The 19,769-nt window shown below is 32.5% G+C and overlaps 1 protein-coding gene across 14 annotated transcripts in view; it reads left to right on the plus strand.

The window, feature by feature from the left end:
- The first annotated feature begins 7,135 nt into the window (after nt 1-7,135).
- Nucleotides 7,136-19,769, plus strand: part of PsGEF (Protostome-specific GEF) — a 65,766-nt gene continuing 53,132 nt past the window's right edge. For 12 of the 14 annotated variants that reach the window (XM_053744715.1, XM_053744717.1, XM_053744718.1 and 9 more), the window contains exon 1: nt 15,135-15,377. The gene's annotated coding sequence lies outside the window, so the exon portion shown is untranslated. Of the gene's footprint in view, nt 7,382-14,145; nt 14,295-15,134; nt 15,378-19,769 lie in introns of those variants that run through there. The other 2 variants (XM_064435969.1, XM_053744716.2) reach the window with 2 other exon arrangements.

Consider the following 19,769-nt stretch of genomic DNA (forward strand, 5'->3'; position numbering starts at 1 on the left):
CTGAATAAAAAGGTTGTTTTTTTAGTTATATCAAAACAATTTTAATAAGATTTCGATCTATATAAGATACTCGCTTTTGCCCACAAGTTCGTATGTGAGTAAAAATCCATTTCCCGTGGGAATTTCAGGAAATCCCTTCTTAGTTCTCTCCTACACTGTCCTAGGAACCTACACACCAAATTTCAGCTTTCTACGTCAAGTAGTTTCGGCTGTACGTTGTCTGTCAGTCAGTCACACAGTAACTAGAGTTTTGTGTACAGTATATTGATATATTGATTGATTGGCAAAAACCGTGGGTATATTATCTCGTCTAACATATAGAAATCTTAATTTTGCAATAGAGTTATATTTTAGTCTCTTAATATACTTGATCAAATTTATAAAATCTTCGTTTATTATTCATAACTTCACTTGGGGACGATCCTACCGTAATTTGAAAACAAACACATATATACGAAACTTTGTGTTCTTCGCTTCATATTTCTACTAAAATGTTATAATGAAATACGATGTTACAAATTTGAAACTTAAGCCTAATTTAACCGATCCATCTTACGATCATCGTCATGCATTGCAATTTTTTCGCAGTTTCTGTTAAACTACATTAATTTAAAATTAACTACTAGGCGACATACAATTTTTTTTTCTCTAGCAATGGCTATAAATGGCATTATTCCTAGCCGTTGGCAAATGCTAGTACGAGTAGCACGTGCCATTTTAAATGCCATTTTAAATAACGGACTTGTTAGGTAAGTGCTTAGCCACTTGCGTTTCAGGGTGTAACGCCACGCACCTCTTTAGTCATATCGCGTGCGCGCTGGCATGATTTTTATTTATTTCATTCTAAATTCAAAATTTTAAATTATTGTTCCACTTGATAGTTTTGAAATCACATTTTGACTCATTCATTACCATAACGATATCGGCACGTACCACAGTACGGTATAATAATAATAATATGTATATATATATATATATATATATAATATCTTAAATTATTTATAGACCCTTGAAGGGTAAGTGTTTTAATATGTTTGGGTTGGTTTATTTGTTAGGGTCTGTATTTAATTTAACTGTCTGCCTTTGCCTATTAACCCTACCTGAGATTACCCGAGGTACATTGGTCTAGTATCCACTGGTGCCTCAAGATTCGACCCATGACATATAAATGAGTTTCTTTTTGCATTTCGTCACAGCAGTGGTCGTTTCAAAATGCCTTTAAACTGTTGCTTTCAAGAAATAGACAAGACAAAATTTAACGTGAAAAAGTGTCTGTTAATGTTTAATTTCTGATTAAAAGCTTGAGAGACTTTGACAAACTTTTTATAAAATGTTATGTTATAAGTTCTGTGTATATGTATCGTCTGTCCGTGGCTTATCGTAGCAAGCAGCGTAGACTGACCGATTTTGATCTAGTTTTAATAATCTAAAAGATAATTCAATCAAGAGTGTTCTTTATATTCGTAAAATGGGTGTTCAGCTGTTTAGAAGACGTCAGCTCTTTTATAGTAAATAATCATCTCGATGGTGATGATACGTTTCTTAAATGTTTAATTTAGTTTTTTATTATAAGATTAGACCCTATTGAGGTAAGATCAAAATTTGAAGTTGAAGTGGATACACCGAGAGAACACTACCAGTACATTATTTAAGGTCAAGATTATGCTCGCTTATAGCTAATTATTGAAGAATATGATAAGAATTTTTTATCGATTTTATTTTTTTTTAGCTAATTTCACTATAAGTTTTTACAATATTTAGCCGATTAGTAGTAGGGAAAAAAAAACAATTAGTCTCTTTAGATTGCATGATTTAGATATAAAATTGTTATTAGTGTCTACTGAATAAACGAAGGAATATATTTTTTATTTGCTGTTTATCTACGTAACGTCGTAACGTGCCTGTCATTCTAATAAAAAAAAATCTAATATATTGTTACAAATTGTATGTTCCATTTAGCTCAAATGTCACTACAAGCCATTAACGGTTGCGTCCTGATATGCTACTAAACAGCTCACAATAGAAAATATGCAAAAATATCACGCAAAATTATGTAAACTTGCAAATTATCGTATCAATAAAATGCTTTTAATTTTGACAACTTTAAGTTTACCTACACGAACTAATATTGATTTTAATATCCAACCTTATTGTGTTTTAAATACAGAGTATAACCCTTTGGTTTTATGTTTTATAGATGCATAAATAAAGTTGTTAGTTCTAACGATGTCTTATAAAGTTTATTGATGGGGCGTTGTCAAAGATTTCTATAACAATAGGTAAAAGAATTCCGCTCCACATAGATAGTGTCACCCCTCTCTAACTGTAGGATAAAGCGATTTTTTTATTCATTTAAAAAAAACGTGGGTAACATATAAAAAACACGGGGAAGATATTTAAAAAGATGCATTGTGGGAGCCATTTTAAAATGATTTAGATTTAGTTACGTGTTTGAGAAAATTTATGTTCAATGTAAGAGGGATAATGTCATTCATCGTATGTAAATAATAAAACTTAATTTTCCAGGACTATGAACTCCATTGCCTCATATTACCCAGCGATGAAAATCAACTTCAAAACATTTATATTAAAACTGTCATTGGACTATATCTGTATATTCCTATGCACCTTTTGCCCGCGGCTTCGCCCGCGTGTGTTTCTCTGCGAATGCGGAACAGACGTTCATACATATTTTCACCCCCTATTAAAGTCATTCGGGAACTGAGGTCTTTAACTATAAGTATACCAAATTTCGTGAAAATCGGTTAGCCGTAAAAGTGAAACAGACAGACAAACATTCGCAATTCGCATTTATAATATTAAGTATAATCCTTACATATTATAAAACAAAGTCCTCTGCCGCGTCTCTCTGTCTGTTCGCGATAAACTCAAAAACTAATGCACGGATTTTCATGCAGTTTTCACCAATAGATAGTGTGATTCCCGAGAAAGATTTAGGTATATAATTTATTACATCTTTACCCGAGCGAAGCCGGGACGGGCCTCTAGTGGATTATAATTTTAGGTTCTACTTACAAGCTTAAAATGTCATCTCTCATCAAACCTTAACACCTATAAGCATTAAAGGTGCCATTACAACTACCGTTGGTAAGGTGCGCCTGCGCAGTGCGCGTGTTCGTAAAGGTCAAGTCCAGACGTTACATTCCTATAGTGACCTTTGTTTTTGCGGTATCATGCTAAGCATTCATTACCATTATCAATTAGCTATATTCAAGGTGATATAAAAAATTAAGAAAAAATTAAGAAGTATTTTTTAGGATTTTAAAACTTATATACACATCTAGGAATAATATTGTGGAATAGGTTGGTACTATTCTTTCTTAACTGAGGGCTTTCCTGGTTCCTTCCTCAGTAGTTGAGCGTCGGAGCACAGGGTCCGTTAAACATTCAAAACTAATTAGTATTATTAAAAATATTTTTTACATATTTCAACATATTTATTTGATAATAGCTGCGCCCCAGGGCTTCTCTTCCGTGGGACATCCGGGATAAAATGTATTCTATGTGCTGTTTTAGGAATTATTCTACCTGTATGCCAAATTTCATCCAAATCCGTCCAGCAGATTTAACGTGATCGACAACGTAACGTAACAAACATCCTCACACCCAGATCTAAAGCTTCTCATCCACGATATATTTATATTGATTCTCCAAGCAGAATTTAGAAAAATTACAAAAAAATCTTGCGAAATAGGACTAGCTTTTGCTTGTGGCTTTTCCCGTGTGATGTTCCCATTGGGTAGTACTTTTGTCTAGGTACCGTATGTCCTCTGCACTCCGAACTGCTATTTATATATTTCAAGAAGTTTGGTTGAGTACATAAAGAGTGAAGTAAACAAATCCCCATTTATTAATAAAATTAATTAAAATTTTACATTAATTATAATATTAAAATTATTATTCAAATCATAATTAAGTTCAAAAGTAATTCGTTAAACTTAAGTACTATGTCCATCATTCGATCATTAATTCATTCACTCAATGGACAAAATAATTATAAGAGCCGTGAATGAAGTCCGTCAGTAATGAACACATCTATTGAGTCCTGCAAATCCTATTGAAACATGGGCACCCTGTGGGCGACGAGGGTGTTAATGTACAGTGACCATGTTAACACAATTATGAGGACTTTCGAATGAAAAAACAGTCATTGCATGTACCTATCTCAAAAGATGATGGCCAAATGCGCCGTGGATATTGTAGTATCAAGTTCCTGCATGTGTGTGTGCAATCTCGATGCTGATTGACATTGGAATCTAAAAGAAACAAGTTCGACTTTTGGAAATCTGCACAAATCTAGTGCCTTGAGGAATCATTTTGAAACAAATGAACTTGAACTTATAACCTTTGTTCTTTATATCGCTATACTTATGCAAAATTTTTAAGAACAGACGCTTTCAGATTCCTAATACCGAAGTTCGGATGTCTAAATAAAACGTCCAATATTTTATGCCATCGTAAAAGTACCTTTGAATTTTCATTCACCTGGTAACCCTACACGGCTCGCCTACTGGGCGCAGCGTGTGGGCGACATTGTCCCACTGCTGGACAAAAGGGTTAAATGAATCGACGTGTAATGAACACAATGTGTTTTTTTTTTTCTAATTTCTGACACGCGTGCATTTTGCGTTTGATTGGAGTGTTGTTTCGCCCGAGGCGCACGCGCTGCAGGGTAGATTTTGAGTGAGATATTGATATTTTGGTAAAACAAACTAGTATTTTATTTGGGCTAGTATTCCCGCGGGTTAATCCGCGGCAAAAAGAACAGTTCGCCTTACTGAAGTAAGATTATGTGTGATTAAATTATGTTTCCTAGTTTCTACCCAAAAAACCTGGTGCAAACCCATCTATTAGTAGGGTCATTCTATTCCAGAAATATGTGAGGATGAGGGAGTGATATCATTATTATCAACAACTATAACTAGGGTTAGGGACTTGGAAAATCTCAAGTTGGTCTAAACATTATTTTCAACTTAAGTATAAATTAATCGAGTATATAAAAAAATGTACCAATCACATACCTCGCTTCTTCGCTTGTTCCTGGTTACATTCTGAGCTGTGACGTCCCAAACGCCTAAGGTTCGTATATAAAAATAACCATTATACTTATTTTGAAAATTTTAGAAAAAGAGCCGACCTTTTTTGCCAATAATAACATCACAAGAGGACTGACGTAAAGACATTTAATAGGATAATTGCCTCCACATCCACAGGAGGATATGGAATGGTCCTATTCTAGGGCGGGACCACATACATACCACAAATATTTATTTATTTAGTAGCTTTTGCCCGCGGCTTCACCCGCGTGATTTCCCACGAGAGCTGTTACGAAAGATGCCCCTATGTCCTTCTCCGTACTTCAGTATGCAAAATTTCAAGAAGATTGGTTGAGTAAATAGAATGTGAAGAGGCAACAAACAAATTTACTTTCGAATTTATAACTTTAGTTGACCGAGCGAGCAATCCAGGTCTAACATGTCAGGTTTACTAGGGGCAAAAATACTATTTTTGTATGTATGTAAGCATGTATGTTTGTAACGCGATAACTTTCGAACCGTTGGTCCTATTTTGATGAAATTTAAAAGGTATGTAGGATCTGCCAATGGAATTTTTAAGTTCATGGGGCGTCAAAATCGGCCGAGTCGTTTTCGAAATATTCACAATTTTGTAAAATCTCATCAAAATTTATTGTATTCGCGAGGTCAACGTTCGCGGCGAACAACTAGTTAGGATAACATTAGTTACGATTACGGTAACCTATTTCTACCTACATCTACCATTACAGGTTATAGACATACCTATTGTTAACAGACAAAACAAAACTAGATATACGGTACACTGGGATTTACAAAGTTTAACCAACTGCTGCAACATCTGTCGTCTAATCTAATTTGTACGAATCGACCGCGAGCTCATAAAAATAAATATTATACCTGATAAACCCTGCGGAAGTTACCAAAAAATATTTGAACTGCAGCAGTTGGTTAAAATGATAAACGTTTACCTGGGATGTTTTTTTGATTACTTAATAAGTCTTTTAGTTTATAGTAACTACCATCTTATTCATTTTAAAATAATATGCTAAAGTATGCTTTGTTTCGTTCTGTCAATGTCAAATACTTTTCATTATTTGACATTGACAGCATGAAATAAAACTACGTTAATGACAATAGGTAGCTAATTTTGTTTCTTGTAGGCTTTAGTTTTATAATGAATGACAGACTTTTGCATTGACTGAATTAACGATTTTGTGTTTAAATATATTATAATTTAAATATTTATTTACTTATAATTTAAAGTTGATAGAAATAAATGTATTCAATGTATTAAAATAAAACTTTTATTAAAAGTAAATAAACATAAAATGAAATCAAATTAAACTTAAGCTGTGAACTTTAAAAAAATATTATTACACATTGAAATACTATTAGGTACAAATTGTATAGTGCATCAATGGCGTTGCCCTGCGACATTGTGCCCAGAATACTGACATTAAATTTAATTACTGTAAACACAGATTATAAACATAAAGTAACCTCAAAATCAGCACATTCATGTTCCTAACATCAATAACTATTGAAAATCGATGACAATAAACCAATGGCACTACATCGCACACAAAAATATAATTTCTCAATTTCAGCAGATGCAACAGTTAATCAAATTTCTGTTAAACAAAATGACAAATTTCAGCGAACGATTCTCTGTCTTATGATCTTAGCGACAAATTACAAATTCGCAAAGCATAAAAGTTGCTGTGTGTAGTGGCATTGATTATATACAATACTTCCAGTAGCGGTGTAAAGTGCACAATCATGGTAGAGGATATCGTAGCGACATTTGACGAAATAGCAACTTTATTAAAATATACAGTTTATTTATAACCCAGAACAATAAATCTCATGATATATTATTAGATTTTGGTACCTACGATTTTTTTTACAAATCTGAAGAATAGATTTTTTTATGACAGTTTGTTGTCAAAAGTTTACGAGGGAAAAAGGGCAATGAACAAAATACGGATCGACAGCGATAACAGTTGAAGGAGCGCGTTATTTTAATAAACTACCCTCCTATTTTAAAAATGATGACTCGCTCGCAATATTTAAAAAGAGGCTGGCCAAACACATAATCTTAAATATACCAATATAAACGGTACTTGATCAGTTGATCAGTGTGAGTGAATTATTGTATTACATTACATACCTGTTATATTTATATAATTTATGTATTATATACCTGCTAACTAGTGATAATTATGTTTTGTTTTATTCTTTATGTAAGTTAAATACTTTATTGTGAAACCTTTAGGGACAACGAACGAATATCTAATGTTGTAAATATACATTTAAGTTCTCATGTAAGTGATCAGATATCTTTAAACCTAACAAATGTTTTTAACAGTGTTCAAAAAAGCAATTATTTTTGTTTGTTTAGACTTTGGCACCCTACCAGATCGACTCTCGAATACAATACCGATTATAATGTTCTTAGACACGATTGAAGAAAATCTGTTAAGAGTTTTGATATTCATCAGCTCATGGGAATCTCTTTTAGTGTCCCACTGTTGTGCAAACGCCTCACTTTTCCATAATTGGCTGCCAACCTCACGCTGAAACGATCTTAATGCCTGCGATCTTCTGGGACCCAAGTTGTAATGATATAATTCCCGCTCAATTCCAGATTTTCTTTCATCTTATTATTATTTTCAAAACCCAAATAATGATTTATGCCTATTCTATCCTTTCCTTACATATTATAAAACAAAGTCCTCTTGCCGCGTCGGTCTGTCTGTTCGCGATGAAATTAAAAAAAAAAAACTACTTCACGGATTTGCATGCGAAAAGATAATGTGATTTCTGAAAAAGGTCTACTAAGTAGGTGTTTTTATGTTTTTTTACCCGAGCCAAGTCAGGACGGGCCGCTAGTCAGATACAATTAGGTAAGTACACTTTGCAAAATCAAATAAAATTACAGTTTCAACGATAGTATATCCAAACCGTTGCCCAAAAAAACACGAATCCACACACCCAAACGGATTTCGAATCAGGCGCAGGTCAACAGGTGCGTTGTTTATGTAAATTAGATGTTATCTCTTCATAAGATACGTTAGCGTTATGCTGTCAACACGCAATGCTCTAGTTACGCCTTTCTTTAACAATACAAGTTTAAATAAAATACTTATGAATTAAGTATACTAACCCTTTAATCGTAGAAGGAGAAAGGAGTCCTGAAACTCAGTCTGTTAATTTCCGTTTTGCCAAAATCCTTATCATTACATAATATAAAACAAAGTCCTCTACAGCATCTGTCTGTTCGCGATATACTAAAAACGACTGCACAGATTTTCATGCGGTTATCACATTTATTTTGCCTTTTAGATTATTTTTATAATTTCATACTTTTTGAAAATGGACTTTCCAATCAAACTTTAAATCTTCGTATTTAGATCCAGCTGCATTGTTACATTCATCATAATGATCCTAAATATGTCTATTTTATCTAAATTATACATATTTTTTACAATATTCTGACCTTGTCATCTACATACTGTATACTGTAAAATAAATTGACGACCTCGATGGCGCAGTGGTAAAGTTCTTGCCACTGGACCGAGATGTCCCGGGTTCGATCCCCGGTCGGGTCATAATGGAAAAATGATCTTTTTCTGATTGGCCCGGGTCTTGGATGTTTATCTATATATGTATTTGTTATAAAATATAGTATCGTTGAGTTAGTATCCCATAACACAAGTCTCGAACTTACTTTGGGGCTGGCTCAATCTGTGTGATTTGTCCTAATATATATTTATTTATTTAATATATTTATATATTATACTCTATTCTACCGTGCTATCACTAAAGTGCATTAGGAATATGAAGCCCAAATTCAAATTAAACATTTGAATGTTAAAGAAGTCTATCAGTCAAAGCTTCTTCATTTAGTCGCCTCGTACGACATTAACTGAATGGAGTGGTCTTATTCTACGGCGGGAGACTCACGCCTTCTCCCAAGCTCCTCTGTCCGCCATAAAGCCCACAAATTAATACACACGTACATACATAATTTAATCACAACTACATAGTATAAAATAAAGTCTCCCGCGCCTGTCTGTTTCTAAGCTTTCTTCTCTTAAACCACGCAGCGGATTTTGATGCAATTTTCACTGTTATTTAGACAAAGAGAATTAGATTTAGACGTGTGAAACTGGATTGGGCCATTAGTTAAATAATGACCTGTGTTAGCAATATGATATCAATAGTTATCATATTGCTAACACAATAGGGAGTGGTTACGGTGCGTGCGCGCAGGTGGTTTTAATTAAACGTGAGAAAACATCCAATTTGCGCGATATACCGAAATAATTTGTGTAAGTTGGTTGGTTGGGTGGATGGATAGCCGTTAAGTTAGGATTTGTTACGTAATCGCAGGGATCTTATTATCTGTACGAGTAAACCTGAATTTTTAGATCATGCATTAATTAATGTAAATTAAAAAAATATATTTTTGATAGATTGAAAAGTATCAACGATTATGTAATTCTAATTTGTGACATTTATAGATATTAGAATAGATTAGAGTTATTTTTATTGCCCAAGATTAAAGTGAAAAAAAAAACTAATTTATACCTATATTTTCTTTGCATCGCCTATACGTAAGTGGAGAAGTGGAATTTTGCAGCAGCAGCGTTTTCTCCGAATAATGAGAATTTAATTTATTTATTTTAAAAAATACATAAAACATACTTACGCAGTTAAAAATTTTTTTTTTTTTTAATAGATCTATCTAACTTACAACACTAGCCAATTTTCACGAATGATGAAGTGGACGCATGCTGCTACTGTATACAGGAGCAGAAGAGCAGCGTGTGTCTACAAAATTATATAATATTATATTCATATCCGAATATGAGACAGTTTTGTGCCAATATATAAAAAAAAAACCTACAACATTGAAAAAAAAACGTATCAGGTTAAGATATTCCAAAAATAATAAATTACTCCTAGTTCTTACACAATTCCCGTGTAGGCCGGGCCCAATAAAATATATTAACATCGCAATATACATTAGTGCGTTCCACCTGTCTGATGGTACGTAATTAGGAATTCGTAAAAACATTTTCGTTACACACATTTCGAACAAAAGGTGAGCCCAGCGGCGCCCAAACTTTGCTCCACAATAACTAAGGAGCGGCCCAAAACTTGTTTCAGCCTAAGTGTCCCACTGCTGGGCAAAGCCCCCACCTTTAATAAAAAAATATGTAATAATAAAAATAAATTATATTTTTACCGCAAACTTGTAGAAGCGAAGTACATATTTTTATTAATTCGGCCTCTACGTGCTGGATCTATATCCCAATGCCATATTTATAGGACCGGAATATGTGCCTTGAATGCCAATAGAAGAAATAACGTATTAATTACCATGCCTTATTACTTGTTTAGGGAGAATTGGTTGGTTCACAGAGCGTTTCGACCGCTGCGGTCGCGCTGTTATTAATTTTTTTCAAATTTTCACAAAGACAAGAATGAGTTTTACTATATGACTTTACATTAATTACTCTGTACTGTAGTAATGTCAATTTTATGAATGATTGATTTTCAAAATGATTCCTTCCTCAAGAAAATTGACAAGATGTAATGACCGCGTAGCCGCAGCGGTCGAAACAATCTGCGAATCATCCAATTGCACCAGTCAACTTTGATGGTGACCTTGAGGTACGCGCGACTGACGTTTAGACAAAATGGCGTACGTTGCGATTTTCAGCGCAGGTGACAGGGGCAACTGTAACGTTAATTTTAACTCATAGAGTATAAAAATTAATATTCACTAGATGAGGTACAGAGGCATATACGAGTATAGTACTGAGATCTGTCCAGGCCTAAGTTTTTCCACTAATTTTTGTGAAGCGAATGATAGTTAATTTTTTTCTCATTTCAGTTTAATCACAAACGTGGGAGTAATAGTGGAAGGAGACAGATACATTGCATTATTTGTGGAAATTAAAAGTTGCATTATTATATGTACCATGTAATTCATCAGCTCTTATTAATGGAAGACAAAAGATAGACTAAAAGATTGAGAGCCACAACGTTTTTAAGAGCAGGTGCGTAACGTGCGCACGAGTCGTGTATCAGAATCTTTCGATGTATACTAATTTGTATGTCTTACAATGTGTTAATTGTATGGTCCAACACTTTGACCTAGGAAAGGTGTCATCATAACACCAATGATAGCAATAAAACTTTTAAAAAGTTATATGATAACTTTAAAAATACTAAACAATTTGATATAGAAACTAAAACCGCTACAGTAATACTATTTACACGTATAAAATAAGGACGTATTTAAGAGGATTGTGTGAATAAAATGGAGGTCTTTTAAATAAAAATATCTCAGAAATTACGAGGTTTGGGTAACGGAACCTGTCTTGGACGGTGCACCAATGGACGGTGTACACTTTCAAATAAAATTGCTTAAAATAAAAAAAACTGTAACAATTTTTCTGCAATGGCAACATTATTTCGGAAGGAAGAGGATATCCGGTCAAAATATTTTTGTTTAGACACATGACAGCCATATTGTTCCGGCATTATCAAGGTCTCCGTGGTTGCAAGTAAAGACAATTCGTATGAATCCAGTTTTCTTAGAAGAATCGTAATGCAGGTTGGCAACGATATTGTCATTTTTTAGTCTTTACGCTATATTGTTACACTTTGTTATTTTATTTTGTGTTTTACTATTAATCTGAGGATCGTTTTTTTTTGTATAACCTCTTTGCCATACTTATGAATGTATATATTTTTTTAAGTGTTTATGACTGGAAGTTTAAATATGTCTTAACCCAAACATGGACAGTTCTGTCCAACACTGGGATTTTGTGTTTTTTGCTATTTTTTATTACTTCTTTAATTCGAAATTCTCAATGTGTTTAGTTGATTACATATCCCAACGACACACATAGTTTAGCATACAGTTAAGTCCAATGAAGAAAGCATTTACTTCAGGCAGTTGTAAAATCACAGCTCAAATGTGTAATAATTTTATATAATTGTTATTTTTAAAGTTTGTTTTTTATTAATATACTAGCGTTTGCCCGCGGCTTCGCCCGCGTATCTTTCAAAGGTTCGTTTTTTATCAATATAAAAATATTTAATTAAATAAGATAAAGAATAAAATAAGATAAGAAGAAATTAAATAACATAAAAAAAATAGTGACAAAACTGTCACTGTTTTTTTTTTTAAATAAAGATATCACACAATCTGTATTGTCCTCTATAAATTAAAATTATTGAATAAACCATTTTATTTAATAGGACACGGTTTCTGATTTTTATACTTAAAAAATATCGGATTCTCACAAAAGTACTCAAAAATCGGTTACATTGTGATTTATGTGCAATTTTGCTGCAAAATATTTTTTTTTTCTGTTAAATATTGCGTCACGGCAAATTAATACAAGTTACTGTTCATTCTGATGGGAGATATTTTTAAAGTTTTTTTTTTATATTATAAAAGATTTTAACAGACTTAAAAAAATAGGAGGTTTTCAAATTCGTAGATCGTTTAAGTTTATGTTTTAAATTAATTTTTTTATTCTAATTTAGAACGAACTGCAGGCCCTACCTATTAACTTTTACGAAACAATTCCAATGCAACTCAGTTCAATTTGGGAACCCAAAATTAATTGCATTCATACTTAGTAAAAATTAACTTGATCGAACGAATTTGCGATGCAGATCAGTTTAAGACCCAAGGTGGATCGCGTTAAGCGATGATGGTGAGCCTCCAGAATCTACTTTATTAATTGTCGCGTTTTTTTATAATTACAGTTAAATTTTGTTTTTTTTTTTTTTGAAAAAATTAAGGTACATTCTTCGACGCGCGCATGACGCATCTGGTATTGAAGGTGCCGTAGTGACCACTTCCCATCAGGTGGTTTGAAAGCCCATTCGCTTGCTCACTAGAATAAAAAAAAGTATTCGACGAATTGACTCTACCTCCTGCTTTTTTGTAGTCGGTTAAAAAAAGTTTTTCAATCTGTATAAACTGACCTTAATTCCTATTAGATACAAAGTCACCATGACCGTCACATACCACCGTTGAGCGGTGAATCGACTAATCGAGAATAGAACCCATGACCGGGTTACTGGCTAGCTGAACCGCTACCCATCCAACGGGGTTAAGGTTAGCGCACACTGTGATCCGGATTTGTAATATATAATTATAGCTAGCGTTTTCCCGCATGCTTCGCCCGCGGTAATTTTCCGGGATGAAAGGTATGTCCTTCTCCATACTCCAAACTACATGTATGCAAAATTTCAAGAAAATCGGTTAAGTAGATAATCCTTGAAGAGGTAACAAACAAACGTACTTGCAGATTTATAAAGTTACTTAGGATATATATATTTTTTGGCTATTTGTGTCCTTCTCACGCACGTCTATAAGTAATATTATTAGGTTTTTCCTCTTCTGGAATTCACTGAACATATTCCGGTCTTGCATGGGGGCATTCCAGAGGCTTGCATGGGGATACGATGCAGATCCAATCCAACACGTAAGGGCCTATTATTAGTATTATATTGTTAGCATTTAGCGGTTAATGAGTAATTTGTTCATTACCATCAATAAATTTACGAACGAGGTAATTATCCACTTGTACTCTTCCCTGCCATAGTTATAACCTATTGAACTAGATTTACGAATTCCATATAGGCGTTTTTCTTACTGTCTCTATTAAGGGAACATATTTTTTCTTTAGTAAATTAATTAATTTTTTTCTTTAGTAAACTAAATTTTTACAAAAATCGTATACGCTTATTGAGTCGTGTACAATTTTTGTAATTTTTGACTGAGAAAATTTAAAATCGATTTTATTAAAGGTATAATTATTAAAATGGTTATTGTGCTTACATTTTTTTTTATATTTCGAATAAACGAATGTCATTTTAGAAAGCTTTTACAAAATTTATTTACATACTATTATTTGCAGTGATTCGGAAGAAAATTTCTCTAGTGTGCGCAGAGCCTAATTCATATTTGCATGTAATTTTTGTATGACTTTGTAGTTTATGTAGAATTCTAATGAATGTATGCGAAAAACTTTTTTTTTTTTTGGAACAGGACAGTATGCCAGTCTCCTGCCGATGCCGTTGGTAAATGTTCACCGCTGCACAGGAACAACTGCATCACATGCACGAATCGGGGTGGAGTCTTTCAAGGAAATGGAGATGCTGAGAATAAGATTGAGTGAATATTTTGTCTTTTTTTAGGTAAGTATATTCTATGTATTGTTCGTCTACTAAATAGATATTGAAGATTCTTATTGCGTAATTAGTATTTAATAATTTTAATAATTTTCTTTTTGATCTGTCTCAGTAAAAGTATTATATGTATGGCAGGCCTCAAATTTATAACAAAATTCCACAACAAGTTAAAGATCAGAATTTAAATCTATTTAAAAAGCACCTCAGGTCCTTGCCAATTGATACATGTTATTATAATTTGAACGATTCCTTTAATGATAGATTTAGATAAAAATTTAGTTACTTTTATTTGTTCGATTTTGTTTTGCGGGATGATAGCATGCTCTCCATTTAAATTTGCACACCCGTGGACGGTGAAACATGTGGCATTAAGCTTTTCTTTTAACACCACATTGTAAAAAAATGTAAACTCATGTTTTTTTTCAAATAAATAATCTATGTGTTTATCTGTGCAGCTGAATCGATTAGTAACAAACGTTGTACTAATTTAGCAAATATATACGAAATACCTAGTAAAATTTTGCATATTTTTTTATAAGAAATACATTACTTACTTACGTGGTTCGCCCGCATACCCCATTCAAGAACTTCATGCGAGTAATCTAACTTATCAATGACGTTATCAGTCACGTGACCGCAAAAGATAGGCGCCAAAACAAAACACCGGTAGAAGAAAAAAAAAGTCGCCCCAAAAGTAACATCTTTGCGACCGTTCCGCCTTCACAATAAAATCTCCCCTCCCCTTCGCACGTATTACCGTAGCAACAGAATGAGGGCGACAAAAAATGAACAGCGGCGAATACTCCCCAGGTAAGTTCCAAAGTTGAATTTATTCGAACGCGAGCTTTGCGCGGGAAAGCACGTGGTTCGATGCGCGCGATTTTCCGAATTTCCAGTGTGTTCGAATTTCGAAATTATGGAACTGTGAATTTTGAATTTCGATTTGGAACGTTGTGTTTTTAATTGTAAATAATTTGGATTTCGTGATTGGATTTATGACAATTTTGAAATGTGCGTGTGCGCCTGTCTTATATTGTGTTACCAGGAGCTTCTTATTGTGCAATAGGGATTTGTAAGGAACCACGGACGGTGAGTTGAATACTTTTGACATCTTTTTGTTGCATTGATACATGTGGATATAGTTATGGGGCATTTGAGGACCATCTGTAGATTCTTTTTATTATTTTCTCGAAAATAACGGCTGAAATACTTTAATACACAGAATTTTTAAACTTTTTCACTTGTATATTGTGATTGATATTTTGTTTTTAAATTTATTTGTATCATTACAACATCTAAAAGTGTATTGTCTTTACAAAAAACAAACTTTCTTGATTGGTTTAATACTTTGATTTATACAAAAGTAGAGTAAAAATCACGCATGCTTGCTGTAACCGAGACAGCTGACGCTTTGGTCCTTCGTGTGATCAAGCCGGATGACTGTAATTATATTATGTTGTTTTTCTTGACTCAGAATTATTTTCAAATTAGATCTGATATAGAGGTAATTAAGTTTGTTTAAGCAGTTGACCAATTATGCAATATTATAATTGAAATAGTAAAAAATAGTACACTTAAAATCAAATGTTAAATATTTAAATCTCTTCATAGGCGAATTTCTCATGGCTAAGGTTCGTGGTCATTGCGTGGATGAAACACATCCAACGACTTTCTGGTAGAAATTGGTGGTCAGATCTAATATAAAAGAAATAACTATAAATATAAAGATTGACGAGAAAAAGTGCCTGTGAAGGTCTAATTTCTGAATAAATGATTTGAATTTGAATTTGAATTTATTATACCATTGAGTCAGATTGGTATACAAACTCATGGCACGTATATGATTCGAACCTTTTGGTTCACGGGCGAGCGTCTTAACCATAACATTTACAAAAATATAAACAGATAATATTTTAATATTATATTATTTTATTTTATAACTTGTATGATCATGACGTGCAGGCGAGATTTTTACACACCGTTTTATAAATAAATAACTCTTAATTACGATCAGCAAGCAAATTAATTGTACTTCTATACTACAATACCGTCTTTCGTCGTCATTCGTATGTCATTTTCCCATGGAAGTTAATTAATTATTCACATTTCATTAAACCATAATTACTACTCACATAAGTACACATTGCGTACTAAATATACTCATTTAAATAATACCTCCATATAAATGTTGCTACTTGTTAGAATTTAGCATATCAACACCACCAAATAACAATTAATTAGATCGTGGCCCGAATGGATTCCTTACTTAATTTTCTAGGTTATTAATTCTCCCAACTTGGCCCTACTGGACAAATGAAAATTTAATAATTTTACTACTTTACTTAATTTATATAATTTATGTAAGTGTAGTTATTGAGTAAAAGTATTGCGAAAAGTAAATTATAAATTATTTAAATTTTAGTTTTGATAGTTTTTTCTCGGTTCGAACTTGTGTGTTCATGAAGATTGAAAATGTTGTATAAAGACTTTATACATATTTTGTATTATACATTCTATTATCAAATTAAACGTTGCTGATGTAGAATTGATAGAAAAATAATTTCGGTGCTCGTTGTAAATGTTATGTTCCAAACTGAAATGGGCAGTAAATTCTCAGTAGGACTTATGGACACGTTAGAAATAATTCCAAATAGACCATGCCCCATCCCGGTAGACACATTAATATTGATGACTAATTTTTATGTAAACTGTATGTGCATAACGGCAATAAATTAACTGATCAATGGTAATTCGTCATGGTTACACATTATGGACATATTTGAGACTCTTTAATAAGTTCATTTAAATGTTCACTTACCATTTTCGTTCGGTAGCTCCATATTTTTTCTGAATATTGTAACTTAATCAATTTTGTGATTCAAAGCTATTGGATGTTCAAGAAAAATAAAGTTTTACTATTAACGTTAATTAAATAAATTAAATGTTATAAAGTAAATTTCGAATTATGCCGAAATTATAATAAATGCATAGTTGAAATTATTTCTTGTCAAAGTATGATGATGGTATGTGATGTATTCTTGTCAAATTAAGATTTTAATATTTTACAGTTTTATCAATTTAGATTTTTATCAATAATGACAGTGTCATTATTGATAAAAATCCATAATCATCATCAAAATCTATTTCCAAAACTCAAATTATAAATTTGTGTCACACATCATAAAACATTCCGAAAACATTTTCGTGAATTCTACCCCAAACAAAATTGCATCAAACTTTGCAAAAGTCAATGCCATGATTTCAAAAATTAAAAAAAAAAAAAACTTAAGGACTCTTTACTGAAGAGGTCATAATAAAACAAAGGATCATTACAAGAACCACCACTTCTCACGCGCTTAAATATATCCAGCCTTCAAGGGTCAAGGCATGCCCTTAATTAATGCTAGACAGAGATAGATAATACTGATTTTAGAACGCTAGAGAGAGAAATAGTAGATTAATAGCGCACCCTTTCGGTCCAACGGACCGTGCGCGATTTTTTTGCGCGCGATTTATGAACCTTTTTATCCTGTGAGAACCTTGTTTCACAGTCTACTGCATTCGTGTATTATATATTTTTCACGCTATTTTACACATTTATATTAATGCTCAATTAAGTAAGGATTATAAATATACAAGTCCCGTCAAAGGTATAAAAGTAAAGTAGGCAACCGTCTAACAAATTATTGTCTCTGTTAATAGTATTATCTATTATTTCTTGGCTTATTAATGTGTGTTTAAACTTTTCTTCTCAATCAATACTTGCTGATACGGGTTTCACCTTCTCTCTCTCTCTCTCTCTCATTTGAAGTTTCTTCCACAGTCATAAAGCATCAGAGCCCAAAGTGTGCTTTCTTACTTTTTCTTTTCCACTTCGACATTCATAGTTGTCAGAGCATTGGAATGTGTGTCTCCCTTAAATGTTGCTACTTGATGTACAGGATGTATATAGGATGATTAAGAAATTTCTTGAGTGACGTATAAACATGGGTATAAACTCTAAACTATAACTGTTCGGGCCAGGTTGTTACATTTTAGTGAATATTTTTCTATCACTGTTGTGTTATACTTATCTGTGAGATTGTCCATCTAAAAACCGAAGTTCTTAAAATTTGCTACAATCCTTTATGTATTTTTTTTTTATAATTTATAATCCCTTTTTAATATTCAGCGCAACCCTTTTCCAAGGCATAGACAATTGTTTAAGCACCAAAAAAAAATTAAATCGTTTGATCATCAAAACAAAAGCCTAGTTTGCGCTTGCGCACCCGCTGTCTCCTGCTTCCTTGACGTTAACCAAACCGTAAAGTTATTGTCATTGTAATTAATTTTATTTAAGAAGCACGCATTTAATTTATTTTATTTAAGGAACGCGTATTTTAATTTTTAAAGGTTGGGGTCGTAAGAAATTATTGTTTGTTTGTTTGAACTGTTGCTCATTGCTATAATAATAATGACATTAATTTATTGAGGGATGGTTTGGTCATGATAGAGACAGAATTAAAATTGTCTGAGACAAACAAAAGATTGTCTGAGACAAATAAAAATAGTTGAAAAGCAACAACATAATATACATACGGAATAAAACACAAAACTAAAGTTTCCGATTGATTTTTCTTCCTATTAATTTTGTTTTTATTTAATTTTTAATATTTAATACCACAGATTTATAAACACTTAATTTTAAATAAAAGTAAATTTTGTAACCTTAGATAAATTGAATATCACAAATTGACTTGAAATAAACAGATCCTCAGTTTATGATAATGTCAACCATTTACTAAAAGTTAGTTTAATAAAATAAAATGTGATAAAAACGCAGGCTTTTAAATATTTTACCTACTTTTAAAAATAATTTTTTTAATCCTTAAAAACATATTTTTTTCTGAACTTAAAAAAATAGTTTTTTCTAAACTTCCTATTTGCTAGGTACCTTAAAAAAAACAAAAAGTGTGATATGATATTCGTGTAAAATTGTATTGAAAATCAAGCTGGTATATTTTTTATACAAGAGTTGCCAACTCCTAACTTGATTTCACACGGAACCCTTCATGTAATGTCAGACAAGTGAACGAAAAAACTTAACAGTTATTATAAGAATCGTACGGCAAAGGGATGGTACGGTAAACAGCCCACGAAAACTACTTTTTTTTATTCAACTACTTAATTGCTGAAATTAATCTCTTGAAAAATCTTTTGTTGTTTTTTTTTTGTATTATTTTTTGTATACTCTTCAAATGGTATACGCAGCTGGGAAAGTGTATTCTAGTAAATAAAAAAAAAAAAAAAAAATAAAAAACTTAGCTTTGAGACTCCAGATTTTTTAATTACATAATTCCTTTTTAGTCTGTGTTTTTATTCTTGATGTCACAATTATTACGTGAAAATACGTGATTTCATATAATTTAATCTCCGATTTATTCCAATTATTATTAACGTACATTCTGATGTGAAATGTAACCACATGTCTTCGCAATCGAC

This window comes from Plodia interpunctella, chromosome 5, assembly GCF_027563975.2.
Source record: "Plodia interpunctella isolate USDA-ARS_2022_Savannah chromosome 5, ilPloInte3.2, whole genome shotgun sequence".
Taxonomy (NCBI): domain Eukaryota; kingdom Metazoa; phylum Arthropoda; class Insecta; order Lepidoptera; family Pyralidae; genus Plodia; species Plodia interpunctella.